This window comes from Falco rusticolus, chromosome 4, assembly GCF_015220075.1.
Source record: "Falco rusticolus isolate bFalRus1 chromosome 4, bFalRus1.pri, whole genome shotgun sequence".
Lineage (NCBI taxonomy): Eukaryota > Metazoa > Chordata > Aves > Falconiformes > Falconidae > Falco > Falco rusticolus.
The window spans coordinates 11,248,811-11,263,905 of NC_051190.1; the positions used below are offsets into that span (position 1 = coordinate 11,248,811).

Here is a 15,095-nt window from a genome sequence, read left to right on the forward strand (position 1 = left end):
GGAAACAGTGCTGTCCAACACGATGAACATCAGAGGTAGAAATAGGAGAAAAGAAGAAAATGGTCTTGAGATTGTGTTGAAAAACTCAACTTCTGCTCATGATTTTGCCAGAGACTGAAGGCTAAGGAAACCTTGCTTCTCTCTTGCAAATGGTTCATTTGCTTTTAATGAGATTTCAAGTGTGTTGATCAGTACCGGCTTTGTACCATGACCATGATGGATCCCCTAGCTGGTCACTCAGCAGTCAGAGCCCTGCCTGTCCCTCCAGGTCCCTTTATCCTGAGCAGACCCAGCACTGGCCCTCCTCTCAGACTCTGGTGCATAGGTTTTCTTCAGCCCATCAAACTGGGAGCACTCTAAACCAGTTATGTGCTGACAGTGACACAATAGTTGAAGTAGACAAACTCCTCAACCTTCCCAGGGTTCCAGATGTAGGAGTATTTTACTTGACTAGCACAATAAATGTCTAGGTTTAGACAAAATAATAAAACAGCTGCACACAGTTCCTTGCCTCAATTTCGTCAACACTCTTGAACATCCCTTGGGAACTCACAGCAGCTCTTTTAGATCATTGTGAACACATCTACAAGAGTTGGCTGGTATAGTAGTTGTACTGGCTAGAAGAGGGTATTTTTTCTAGATGCTTTTTGCAGAGGGGTTGGCCTTTGTTTCCTTGCAAGTTCTCTTCAAGCTGCTGGGGCTTTGTGCTTTTCAGAGCCAGGGTGAACATCTGATCTTTTTGTTCTTTTAGGGAAATTGCATTGTTCTAAGAGCTGTCCCTGCAGACACATTTGGCTGAGCTGTCTTCCCTAGGTTCAGGCGTGCCATTGTCCTAATGTGCTTCCACTTGAATGGAAGCCATCAGCATTTTAAACCTTCCATTGTCCCATATCCAAGAGATGTGACACAACCCTGATAGCCAATGGCTGATTTGCCCAGGTATCCAAGGAGATAGTGTTGCGTCCTGCCCATAAGAGTCCTTAAGATATGCTTAGGCAGGTCCCTCACCTCATCACACCCCAGTTATATCCTTAACTATACCCATACATCGCTGCCCTGTACTCTGCCAGTATAGGCATTCTGACACCGTATCAGTACGGATTATTATCCTATAGGAAGGAAATCAATAGCACCAGGGTAGATAAAGTTTTCATTGTTAAAACTGTATCTCTCCTAGGGTTTCTTCCTGCAGACCAACAAAATTTCACTTATGTTAACTGGAAGAGAAGTACGGGTACAACAATCCCAAATACCAGCCTTGGGCAAGTCCCAACCATAAACATCTTCTGCAGCAACCAGACCTGGGGGAGTCACTGGCTGGTGGGGTCAGGGAGGCATCTCAAAGCTGACTAGACTCACTGTGCAGACAGTGGTACCCAGGTGTGGCCTTGGGGGCAGCAGGGAACAGCCAGTGGAAGCAGTCTCGGTGGCCAGAGCACCCCAGCCAGGTTTGCCTTCCTCCAACCACTCTCCTACGGGCTGTTCGCATCAGCTAGGTGTTTGCTTCTTCTAGACAGATGCCATGTGTTTGTGTCCAAAGGGATTCATTATTTTTGCAGTAGCATCCATGTAGCCATTCTCAATGTCCCAAGACCTTGAGTAACATCAGACTTCATGAGTGCTTCCAGTGGAATGACAGAAACTCCCCTCTGCTTGCTTCAGACACTTGCTTGTGAGCCAGAAGCTATCTTCATTTCTGTTTGGCAGGCGCTCGCTCGACGATGGGAACCTCTCAGTCCTCCTGTACCAAGTGATGGCAAAGGCAGCTTGTTAGACCTGGAAAATTTAGTGTCAGAAAACAGAATAAAGAAGTCAATGAGGAGCAGAGAGCAGGCAAAACACACGGTCAGGACAGTCATTAGGCAGTGACACAATGCCCAGCGATTTACGAAATCAGGCCCTTCATTCCTCTGTGGTTTTGTCTCCTCATCTAAAATTAGGTGTAACCATCCAGGCAAGTGACATAAATTGGGTCTGGAGTCCCTGTACGAAAGTTCCCAGAGAAAGTAGGTTGTTCCTTGAGGTTTTGGTGGTTGAAGAGTGCTTGATGTTTGAAGAGAATTTTTTTTAAAAATAATCTACTAAGTGATCCATTAGTTGTTCTCTGCTGTTCATCTACAAGTGAATTGTGTCAGCAGCCGTCCGTTAAAAGAGAAAAGAGAGAGGAGAAAAAAAAAAAGGAAACAAAATATTGACAACTGGGCTAAAGCCAAAACTTCAATGGTAATAGTGTAGTGATCGTTTGCTCCAGCATTGTGTACAGATGGGTGAGGAGAAAATGTACAAACTACTCCAGGTTTGGTAGGCAGGAAGTATTGCCGATCTTTTTCAGCCATCTATCTGACCTGTGATAAAAAGGGTTCGCTCTGTATGTTTTCTTTCTTTCTTCCTTGATTAAGCTGGAAGCTTGCAGAGTGGGGGAATAAAGCTTAAAAATTTGGCCTTTTTTAACAGCAGAAAGTTGGTTTAAATTGCTGTAGGTGTCAGCAGGTTAGCTAGTTCGCCAGCTGGCAAGATGAGCTTATTTTTATAGTTTTTCAACATCGTTTTTTACTTTTATTTTTCAAAACTATTTCAGTGAGGTTTCAAATTCAGCTGTCAAATTCCAGAAATCTGCAATGGCTTAATTTGCTGGGCTAAAGGCATGAGGAGTGATGAGGAAGCAGTAAGTAATTAAATTGCTGCAGAGATAACATCTAGCTGACTTAATGGTTAAGTTTTTTCTTCATTTCTTCAGTGTTGTCTGAGAGCTAGTCTACAATATTTGGAGTATTAAAAACTGTATTCTCAGCAGCATTCATAATCTCATTTTATTAAAAGGATTTTCAAGTGATTAGCATTCAGTCATCCTCTGGCCCTTGCAAGGAGCACCGAGCCTCTCAACCCAGATTGTCCTGTAAATGCACAGATCATCTCTCTGATATTAGTAGTTGCTCACAAGTTCATTAGCACAGAAAACTTAAAAAATTGGGCTTTTTCTTTGCAGGTTCACTGTGGCCCCGTGCATGTAGCGCAGAGCTGGAGCTCAGGTGTCACCCACGGTGACATTTTGACTCTGCTGTTAAACTCCCACTGGCAGCTGTAGGGTCAGGTTTTGCCACACGCTGTGTGTCCGTCCTTGCCTCTGGCACGCTGTGTTGCCACTGGCAAGGCTCTTTACCTCTTGTGCTTCAGTTTACGTGGCAGTGGGAGGAAGGTTTGAGCCTTGCTTGGGACGGGGCAATGGACCAGAGGACCTCTTGAGGTCCCATTCATCTCTGCGTAGCATGACTCTACAGCAAGCCTAGCTGCACCCTGTGTAAAGCATTTTGGGTTTTGTGAATGAGGAGTGTTGTACAAAAGCCAGCTGTTGTTATTATTTATGCTGTCTATTTACTGGTCACATTTCTCAGGGCTGGGGAATGGAAAAAAAAAATCAATCAGCAGATTCACTTTGTTTATATTTAATTTCACTTCCAGCGTTTGGGGAATGTTGATTTATTAAACACTCTTCTTTCCTCTAAAACCCCTGGTTTTACATAATTGGTGGAAACATTGTCTCATTCTTACACATAGGTGTACATTTCTCTTTTGAAACGCCATTTCAGAATTCTATCAAAGCTTTGCTTCCTGCTGTGTGCATTGCATTGCTTTAGGAGAGATGGCTGGATCCCTCAGCACAGCTAAATGTAGTAGCGACGCTTGTTTACATTGTGCGAAGCCCAGGGCACACTCAGACATGCCCTGCTCGAGCTGTGCCGGCAGTTAGCACATCTCCACTGCCCCGTCCGCCCCGCCAGCTCCCGGGCATCCCGCAGAGCACGGGCGCTCCAGTGCTCCGGAGCCCCATCCCAACCTCACAGCTGCAGAGCTGGGGTCTCTCCGGCTCCCCGTGTCCCACGCGGTGCCTGCAGTGGTTCAGCCCTCACCTGGGAGCTCGGTGTCTCCAGTGCCATCGGCGGCCCCAGTGTTGCACTGTATCTCTAGAGCTGATGGAGCTCTTCCCGTTCCCGTTGCAGGCTGTGACAGATGCACCCCTCATGTGATCCAACAAATGGTGTCTTGTAAGTTGGCAGAAGAGAAACTCAGGAGGAAAGGCAAAACATCTACCCTGCTGCTAGCTCAGATATCAGCTCTGACTCTTGCTGGCAATCGGAGGAGTTGGAGCTGGCCTGGCAGTGGCGGGGTTAATAACTGTGGTATTGAAAATATTTGTTCTTGATATTGCTGAGGCTTTTTAAAAATGGTCAGAAATATGTGGTACTTCTCAGTTTCTGGTGAAGTGCTCCACATGAAACACAGCATTCCTGCAGCAGAATAACAGCTTGTGGTTTAAATAAATGTTGTTATTTCTGCTCTGCTGTAGGTGTACATGTATGTTTTGGTTCAGTGACTGCCAGATACTGTAAATGAGTATTGATTTCCTTTTCTATTTTAAGCTTTTCTGCAGAAAAGGCATCCCACATGCCTTTAGCTTTCTTTGCTGTACCCAAAGTGATTGCAGCCAAGGCTTTATCTAACTAAATACTCTTTTATTTTATTGTTACCACTCATCCTTATTTTAGTAGTTGCACCCCAAGCTGGTCAGGTCCCCATTCACCATTTGGAGTTTAAAGCTATTACATCTAACCCTTTTCGAGAGCAAATCAAGACAGTGTTTAAAACTCATGGCAAGTAGATCCTTATTTTCATTGGCGTGGCAGCCCTCGCTGCCATAGGTGAAGCTGCCTTAGTGTTAGAAGTGAAAGAACATTTTAGGAAGCCAGTCTGCCTGGCTGAAGTCTTTGGAGAGCCAGGTTAGCTCAGTGTGGCCAAGAAATAACACAAACCTGGATCTGGCAGCTGTAGGCTGGAGTCTCTATCCATTTGTTAACTTTCAAGTCACCCGTAGGTAAACCATTGCACCTCAGCCACACTTCAAATTTTATTTTGGTACGAAATGTGAATAAACATTTCAGCCTTTGAAGCACATGTTGCAGCAATCACTGTCTTAGCAGGATTCCTGCGTCTCACGTTTAACTGCTTACATGCAGCCGTCTCTCCTACCTCAGGTCTATGGCAAACGTGGAATAGTAAATTAATTGGAACATGCTCAAAGCCTTGGCAAACACTTTGCCTGCGACATTACTGATTTCCCAGAGGAATAGCTGCTGTTATTGATTTTGACAGAGCCTGTAAAGCCTCTCACTGCAAAGATTCCTCTCATAGCTGGGCAGGGCTGAAGTGCAGCTCTGGGATGTGCCAAGATAGGATTATTCATTGGAAATTAATGTGCTTAATCTCAAAGTATGTTAAAATATACATAAGTGCTTTATGATTAAGAAATCAATCTTTGAGTTTGCATCTCTAAGTTTATGGGATAATTCCACCCTGGCTTTTGGAAAATCACATAGAGAAAGATCGGCTTTTTGGAGACTCATGTTATCTGCAACATCTGACCTTTTTATGAGTTCGTCAGTTTGTTAAAGATAGCCAATTAAGATCTCTGCCAACACAGAGGACTGCAGACAAAATTCTGTCAGAAAGGTAAAAGTTAGGATGGGTAATTGACTTGGTGCAGGAGGTAATCAAGGGTTCCATGTAATGGGTGGAACTGTCTGGTTACAAACCATACTATCAGGTTTAAGTATTTCAGGGAATTTAAGTTTTATGTTTTGCTTTAAACCATTGCCGTACAATTGGGAATTGTGCAGTCAGTGCTTTATTAAAAAGTAATAATATACTATCTTGAGTTCACAGAACAGGTAAAGTGGCATCCCCTTTCTTGCCCCTTACTTACAGCACTCTTCCAAGCTAGTGAAGATTTGCCCACGTAAGCCCAAAATGCCTGATCAAAGTACTTCAGCTGTGCAGTTTTTATTGCAAGGAATGGCCTGGAAACACGCTGACCCCCTTGTGCCAGATGTGTGCTTTCCAGCTTCTTCCCTGCGCAGGTGCTAGGGAGATGAGCTGAGTTCTTCCTTTAATAACTTTTTCGATATTGCTTGTCAGGAGTTGTCTGTACCATCCACTCCCTGAAATAATAGCTTGAGACTGGAGGTGATTAGAGCCATGGCTAGAGTTTGAAATACGGACAATCCCATATTTAAGAACCACTGATTTTGTGGGGAGACTATGAAGAACCACTGGTGAGCCCAGGTTCAGACCACTAGTGATGTCTAGCTCCTGCATGGAAAATACCTTGTGAAAAAAGTGAAGTCAGAACGAGTCTGCAAACTTGTCTTAGAGGACTTCAAGATGCAATGCTTAACATTTAGATGTTGTATCCTCTGCACCACTTTATGATTTGTCTCAAACTGTAAGCACTTCTTAGCAAACACTTGAAAATAAGCAAGCATGTTACCAAGGACTTGAAAGTCACCAAGTACTTGTGTGGACCTAACCAGAGGGTTGGCTTTACTCAGTAATTTCCATCATTTGAAGCTCAACTAGAACTCCTCACCTCGAAACAAGGATACTGCTAATTCCATCTTCTGTGCTATGCAAAAGGTGAGATTAAATGGTTAAAGTGGGGCTAGGCTGCCATGTAGGGAGCGTTCTTGCATGGCTTGAGCTGATACTTTAATCAAACACATCTTGTTCCTTTCTAGGAAGCCTGCTTAGTCTTTTAGGGTTGAGTTGGGTTTGTCAGGCTATGAACTTTTAGCACCAATAAGTCGTGACTCCTGTCACTGGAACAGGTACCAGTGTTCTGAATATGCTGAGACTGCAAGTGAATTCAGTAAGAAGGAACTGGTTTTGCACAGCTGCTTTGGAACAGAGACATACCTTTATATTTTAAAAAACCTTGTTCAGTGAACAGATTTAGTCCTGAACTAGTGAGTAACGTGGATTTTAAGCAATAGTGACTGTGCAGAAGAGAACTTCTGGCCCTTTAATAGCAGCTTTCTCATGCTTTGAAAGGACAGTCCATCTAATTACGCAAGCCTTTCTTTTTCCAAGGCTTTGACTCACCAGGCAGTGCCTGCATTTTGATTTCAGAAGAAACTGCTACATGACTGGCTAAATGGTAATTTTTGTCCCTTTGGAAATCATTAGAGGTTGCAAGTCCGTGAAAGAAGAGGGGAAGGTCTGCAAAAACTGTTCTTGCTCTTATTCCCCGTTTGTTGGTTCTCCATTGAGGATCGTGGTCCTGCAGCCATCTTCCATCTGTGGCCGCTTTGCTTCCAAGTGCAAATTATTTTTTAATAAAATTAACAAGAAGTATCTGATTTTTCCTGCTTTCCAAGGGGATCTATGCCAGAAACTGCTTTGAATATTCTTCCTCCACGCCTTAAAGCTAATCTAAAAATTTTGGGTGTGATTTCAGATCGACTTGAATTTTGCAGCTGATGTAGTCTATTTAAATAATGCTTGGCACAGTTTTCTTAGAAAGACACTGACTGCTTTGTGCATTCATCCTTGTAGCTCCCCTTGGGAGACACGACCTCCATTTTATCTCTCTTGTAGCCCTTGTACCGAGGAAGGGCTGAAGCAGAGCAAAGATCAGGACAGGGATGTCCAGTTCCAGCCTTACTGCCAGCTGGGTGGGGGGGCAGTTCTGCCTGGGCTCCCCCCAAGTCCCCTCGTGTGTGGCAGTGCCCACACCTTGCCTCTTTGAAAAACAGAAGTCATAATTCTTCTTCCGAGGACTGCTGCGCGCTGTCGAAGGGCAGCTGCAAGAGGAAGGCGCAGCTCCAAACCCTGAGCCTCCCCCGGCTGCAGAGCGCTCCTCTGCCTCGCACACCCAGAGCAGCAGTCAGTGCTGCTGAGGAACATCCCATCTCTGGTGTCAAAGTGGAGGAGTGTCTCCCCGAGGCAGCCCGTGTAACCCTAGAATTCCCTCCTCCTTAGTTTTATTCACAAAAAGGTTAGGAAAATCCAGCCCATGAATTTTAAGCTACACGCCATGCATTTCACCTGTGATCTCAGCCTTCTGTGCCCTAAAATATTACTTCGAAGCTTCCTTGAAACAAAACACAGCTGGTCTCAAACGTTAACTTTGCAGAGATTTGTCCAGAGCTATGCGGTTGCCAGGTTCCAATAATTCCTTCCCTCCCACCCCCACCTGAATTTTCCTTCATCTGTTTTCCCTGTGTTAGACCACTCGTGAGTTATTCTCGGGGAGGGCGAGGGCCTGCTTTTAGGAGAGCTACAATAAATCAGCGTAACCTCTTTCTCCACACAGTTTTGTGCTGGCTCTAGCTAGATCCTGTTGAACCTTTTGTTTTGAAATATATCTGTACTACCTGGTTCTGTCTCTGCCCTGTTGATTTATGGTGTCTTCACTTTCTGGTGTTGTTGGATACCTTACCCCTGTTACTCCTCCTGCAGGTCATGGCACTTCTCAGATGTCCTCCTAACTGCTGATGAAGGGCTGTGATTTTGAAATGTATGATGACACCAGGCTTGCAGACGTTGCAAGAGTTGCTCGTGGAAGCAAGCACAGACTTTAAGCCTAATCTCTAAGTCTCTAGGTTGTTAGACTGTAGGATGCTGCTTAAATGAACAGCAGCCCCTTTGGACAGGCTTGAATGGGAACTTCTGAGCCTGGGTAAATGGGGAAGGGAAGTAGGAAGCAGAGTTTGGTGGAGAGGGTTTTTTTTTTTAATTGCCAGTTTAGGATCTGGACTTGAATGAAGCTACTGATTCTCCTAGACTAGAACAAACCACATCAAACACAAATGTACAGAATCCTCGATCCCCACAAGCTCTCTGAAATCAAGCAGAAATTTTGTAGTGCATGTGTGGTGTATGGTCCTTTGACATATTCTGTGGTGCTTAAAGGTTTTCCACAGGTTAAACTACTACATTCTTGAACTACTTATTACCTCAGTCTATCTGGAAGAAGTGAATTCCTCCAGATTTGGATCTGTGTGAGATATCCATGCTGATGCTACATGGTCTATAGTATTGAGAGAAGGTTAACAGAGAGACTCAACTCTAGGCTGTTGCCATTCTGACTTGCTTTTTCTCCTGAGTTGGGAAAAATAGCTATAGAACTGCTAATTTAACACAATGTTGTTCAGCTTCAGTGGTAGCTGAAAAAAGAGGTGGCTACCCTGATTATGAACCTGCATGGCAAAGCTATGGGCCAGTAGAGCAGAGGCTAGGAATGCATTTCTCAAAAAAACTGAGCAAGAGAGCAGGCAAAGCTTGCAAGAGCAAGCTCTTGTGTGTCATGCCACCTTGAAATGTGGCTTAGAACTGGGAGCAAAGTCACTGCCTCTTGCACCTTCAGAGGGACAAAACTCTGCATGTTTCTTAGAGGCAGAAGGATGATGCGAAGGGACACACCTGACTCCACCATAAATATCCCTGTCTAACTGGAGTCACCAGGCTGAACTCTTGGCTAACTGCATAGGTCACGAGCATGCACAACGTGAGACAAATTGCCAATACTATTTTTAATCTCTGCCCATGGCCCAAGTCTAGTCAGGGTTGCTTCAGGACACAAATCACTTCAGGGGAAAAAAAAGTGCAAAAGCTGACTGAAAAAGCAGGTAGAGAGACATCTCTCTTCCAAAGTTCAGGTCTTGCACCCAAAGCAAGAGGCTCAAGAACCCTCCAGAGAAAAGGGCACCAGTAGTGGACAAAATAATTCATTCTTCATTACGTGTTCTTGGAAATGATTAGCTGGAAATTTAAAAAAAGAAATAAATCTTTAACCAAATACTAAGAGTAGAAAATTGGAATGACAGTCAAAGCTCAACAAAATTAGAAGCTGCTTAATGCATAATCTTATTATGTGAAAAAAAACTAATCTTCATAATCAGCGAGGACCACTAACCCAGCAAACACAGGAAGGCATACCTGTAATTGGCTTTCCATTATAATATACTTTGGAAGGAAAATATGCATACACGACATTAAGTTAAAAGGGTCTGTGAGCAACTCTCCAGTCGCTTGTCCACAAATACAAATGCCACCAGTGAAATGTTTTTGATAAATAAAGGTTAGTTGTTCACTGTGGTTCTAAGACTCAGGCTGATGCCAGCTACAAAGGAGCTGATATATCAGGTCAAACAACACACCAAAATGTAATACTTAATTTCCATAAGCCAGTCATTTTCCTGGCAGCCTAGCTAACTCAGAGCTTTCCTGACAGTTAGTTTTTAAAAATTACTTCAGGAATTTAGTGTCAAGTAGTCAGAACTGCTCAAGTCAGATGTTGTTAGAGCTGATCTGGTTCTGGTAACAACATACGTAATACCAAATGAAAAGCATAGTTGCCTTATGTAGAGTAACATGGTATTAGCTGAAGTTGCAAGATGTTGATTTAGGAAATCACTTCTGCATGTGATTAAATCAGTCCTTATTCAGGACATCATTTATAAATCCTTTTTTAACTTTCATCTTGTACTTTGTAAGTCCTACTGACTTTCATGAGTTGAAGAAAGGTTCCTGGGTTTAAGCAAGTACTTAAATATTGTTCCGAAGAGGGATGCTTTTGAATGGGGCGGAAAAGATTGCATTTTTCATATATGCAGTCACAGGAATCCTGTCTTCAGTTCTTTGGTTTAGTCCCAGTGTTTTGGTTTATTTTCTGGTAATAAAAGAACATGCACAAGGTCCCACAGAAGTGGGTCTGTCCCCAGAGGACACAAGATGTTAAAATCATACCATCCTGCTCCCAGCCTTCTTCATCTAGTTCAGTTTCAACATGATTTTTGTTGAAAATAAAGCAGCAACATGAATCTTCTGCCCAGCAGCACCCAAGTCCTGGGTTGGGTTTCTGACCTGCCAGATTTTGTAGCACAACAGCTTTCAGAGTGTTGTTTCAAGGCATGTTTTTTCTGATGACAGAGCCCTGGTTTAAGAGGACTCATGCATTTGCGTAAGCCTGGTGCTGCAGTTTGTTTTCCCTACAATTATTCTCCTGCAATTGATTGTGGAGTTGCATCTCTGAACCTTTGACCTGGCATGGTGGAGGAGGCGGAGGTGGCAATATGTGCCAAGCAAGAACGTGAGAACCTCTAAAGCTGGTTCTGCTCTTGTACCTACAGCTGAATTCCTGCCCTGCGAAGCTGCTCCCTACACAAGAAAGGATATATTAGAAGTTACAGTGAGAAATAAGCTAAAGCTTAGATCAACGGGTGACCTCTCCAAAGAGGCAGGACAAAGACAGTGTGTTCATATTTTGTGCACAGGGACTCTGCATTGCAGCCTGGCCTCTACCGCTCCCAGCCTCCCTGATTCAGGAAAGGACGTTTGCACGTGCCTTGTGCCAACGCTGCGTGTGGCATCGCTGCGTCTTGCTTACGTAGCAAGCTGCAGCACAGGAGGGACTAATACCTGCGTGTCCAGCACAGTCACGGGTGACCAGCACAGTGGAGAAGTGGGAGCAGGGACTGGTGGCTGGTACATACCATCACCTCCCAATGGAAGATGAGTAAACACAGCCGGTAGTTGATTTGAGCAGTAAAGGCAAATACTATCCTGCCCTCTTGTAATAAATAACTGCATCTGTTTGCCAAGCTGTGCAGTACCAGGAGGCAGAAACCTGCAGTGGGGAAGGAGGAGAAGGTGGTGAAAGCTATGGGAAGGGTAGGGATCTGTGAAAACTGTTGCTTTTGCAAACAGCAGTCAATAAACTGGTTTCCTTTAATAGCCGTAATTGTTGCTGCACTGGTTAGGTGGGAGCAAGCACGTGGATGCCTACTCATGCTCAGCTCACACCCTGGCTTTGTGTGGAGACACACCTGCCGAGTGTGGGGAGGCAAAATGGTGCTGTTGTGTGATTAGGTGCTTTTTTTGTGCAGGTGCCAAAGCACTGCTGTTGTGAGGTGTTCAGCGATTACAGTCGCACCAGCCAAAGCCAGCTGAGGCATCCAGAGATACCATCAGGTTTCCCTGTCTGTGGTTGCAGACCTGCTAGCACAGGTTCAGGCATGGGTCAGCCTCCACCAGAAAACATTGCAGGCTCTGCCCTGTTTTCTGCTCGAGATGTGCGAGTTTCCAAGGGCTGGAGGTGAAGAAATATCTCCCCAGCATCAATTTGATACATGGGCAATACACAAACCTTGTTTAAACAGAATTTCCACTGGGGTCGCACACAGAGGCACTGCAGTCCTGCAAAATCTTGATGCCTGCAGGGTTTCTGTATTAATTTTAAATTACTCTGTTGAAAGCAAGTCTCTGATATTCTGTTATTCCAGCCATTGCGGTAGGAAAGAGCAGGCTGCGATTGAGAGTAGGGGTGTCTGCAAAAATGTTTACATACAGAAAAGAACTGCTGTCAGTCAATCTAATCACACAATGTATTTTCATGCCAGCTTGCTAGTGAAAATATGTTGAACCATGTATTTGTTCCACTGCCTTCAGGTATTATTTGCCAAATCTAAACTGGTTTTGTAATGGAAAATGGGAGGTTAGGTGAAAGAGCCAAATCCTTCAATCCTTGCTCAGATGATACTCATACTAATTTCAATTTTTCAAGCGGTTGTGTTTAATGCATGGCCCCTGTGCTTAGGCCTGCAAGCCGGAGCTGCAGAGCTGTGTAGATGTGACCTAGTTTTTAGTCACCAGAGCTACTCTCACTTTTTATTGAACGACAAAATGAGCTGCTTCTGTTTCAACATAACAAATCGGAAATTTTACTTGTTTATGACTACTGATACGACAAAACTTTCCAAAGTATCTAAGCGTTGTCGACATCTACTGCCATTAGGGCTCTTAAGGCACAAACAGTCTCAGGAATTTCATTCAGTATTTTGCAGACAAATAATAACCCAGGTCTCTTCCCCATGATATCCAAAGGCTCAGTTCTGCAATGCCAGGCAATTGTGCTCGATGAGAGGAGAGGTTGCAGGAACACCTTGCCTCTCTGAAGCATTCAGGTTTTTTCTTTTCTCACCGGTTTCACAGAAGATGAGGGGTCTGAGCATCTAGCAGGATGCTGTCAGGCAAAGTCATGGTGCTGCATCAGTGTGAATGAAAGTAAAACTAGGTCTTTGCTGTTGGGGGGATGCAATACTGGCATAATTCTGCTGGCAGGGATCTCTTTGCCAGCTTCCCATTCGTTTTCAATCACTTGATGCATTTCAGTGCATACATTCAGATAACATTGCTCTGAGAAACGAAGGGCTGTATTCAGTCAGCCAAGTCGCACCTTCATCTCTGTGCCTAGTCAGCAGAAAAAAATATAGGTCCTCTAAAGAGTAGCCGAGGGCTTAAGTAAGACACTGAGCAGGGAAGCTGTGAAGGGCCAGGTAACAGGAGTTGTACAGCAGAGAGACAGCCTGGCTGGGTCTGTTGGATATCAAGATGATGGGTACACAGGAATTTTCTCTCCCATTTCCTTAAGTTTCTGCATCGGTGTCCTGTGCGTGCAGTGCCACTGCTTGCTGTACCGCGGTGTCCAGAGCCTGCGGGTTAACAGCCTGGCTTTGCTTCAGCCCCTGCCCTCCTGCTGCATTTCTGAATGCTCGGGGATCTGCCAGCCCCAGCTCACAGCCTAGGGGACTGTAATGTCTCTTTAGGTGACCCAGGACCAGGGCTGAGGTACCAGACCAGTACTTGTAGGTGGAGGCAGAAGCATTTGAATGGTGCCTCCAGTTACCAGGGGCATGTATAAAATAATGACTTGCTCTTCCAGCACTGGCCACAGTGTCTCTGCTGGGCTGCCAGTGTCCAGGAGAGGTAGGACATGTAAAGCCATGATGCCTCTGCTGCAGAAAGTTCCTATTCTCTGCTGTGGGAATGAGCAGTGTCTCTGTTTCTTCAGCATTTAGAGCTCCAATAATAGACCCCGGCACTCTGAAAATCAGACTGTCAGACAAGTGCTTGATAAACTGACAAATCTATTGACCGGAGAAGATGACAAACGAAGAAATGACTGCGCCACACTGATGGTTTTGAAACCTTCAGTCATACTAAAGAACATTTGTAAGGCACAGCAAATTACATATGCTACGTGACCGAACTTCACCCTTGGTAATTAGTATTAGAAGACACCAGAGCATCTTTGCATTGCTGCATTTGTGTCTGTAGTATGGTCTGTAAAATCCTTCTGGTTTCGATAGATGCTTTTTCAAGTTGCGTAGCTTGAGCAAATACTTTGAAGCAGGTGCTAATCAAAGAGCTAAAGCAGGAGTTTCTACATCATCCAACATCTTTTTTTAAGTTTAAATGTATTAAGATCAAAGCAGTTTATTACAGTGAATACGCTGTCTAAAAAAGCACTCGAAACCTCAATCAAAACAAAGTTCAGGAATTCACTGGCTGTAAACAGATGTCGTTATTTTGTTGTCAGTTCATTTAATATTTCACTGTTAATGTACTGGAAATATCTAACATGTAGCCTTCAAACTGTTTTGAGGTTGCTGATGTTGCAATGACAGATGGTACTTTTACACAAACAAGTTATGTTTATGTTGCTGAAGCTGGATTTTGAATAGTCACCTGTTGAATTCAGCAAAACTTCTGTAATTTAATTTCTACTTCTGGTATAGTTCTGGTCCAATTCTACACAAATTTTGCCCAGTAAAAACGCTGGGAAGGTGCATTCAACTTCAGTCACTCTCACTTGATGCCATTCCAGTGAAAGTAAAGTATCACTGGTAAAACTGGAGTCTTCAAAGAGATGTATTTGTGTGTCCATTGTGTGTTCTTCAAAAACAAGTGTCTATTAGACTGGGGTTTTTTATGATCCCTGTCTGTAGTCATATGGTGGCTATGTAAAAGTCACTTTAAACACCAAGTAAAGCAACAGTTTGGGGCCAAAACTGGAATGATAAAATTACCAGAATCGGGGTCAAAAGGTAAAATTCTAAACTCCAACCAAAGTTCTGGACTCTGCTTCTGACCTATTCTTTAACTTAAATTTCATCTTGAAGAGTGCTGTGTAACATCAGACACTGTTACAAGTTACAAAGTTAAGGATGGTGTTTGTGTTTGAAACCATGGAGAAATACCAATCCCAAAAGGAATCAATGGTGACACTTAACGCTGTAGGAGCAGTGTAGATGCCTCAAGCCCAAGGTAGAGTTACCCAGCGCAAGGATTGATGCTGCAGCCCATCTCTATCTGCAGCTTGCAGCAGACCGTGGTGGCAGACAAATGGGACAGAGCAGTGCCTGTCCCATGAGCATTCCATGTGATCTGTCCTACTACTACCTGGTGAAGACCAGGCTGAT

General features: G+C 44.1%; 1 protein-coding gene across 6 annotated transcripts in view; it reads left to right on the forward strand.

Annotated features, from left to right (window-relative positions):
• Positions 1-15,095, forward strand: part of MGLL (monoglyceride lipase) — a 107,438-nt gene that overhangs the window by 47,935 nt on the left and 44,408 nt on the right. The gene's annotated exons all lie outside the window — the stretch shown is intronic.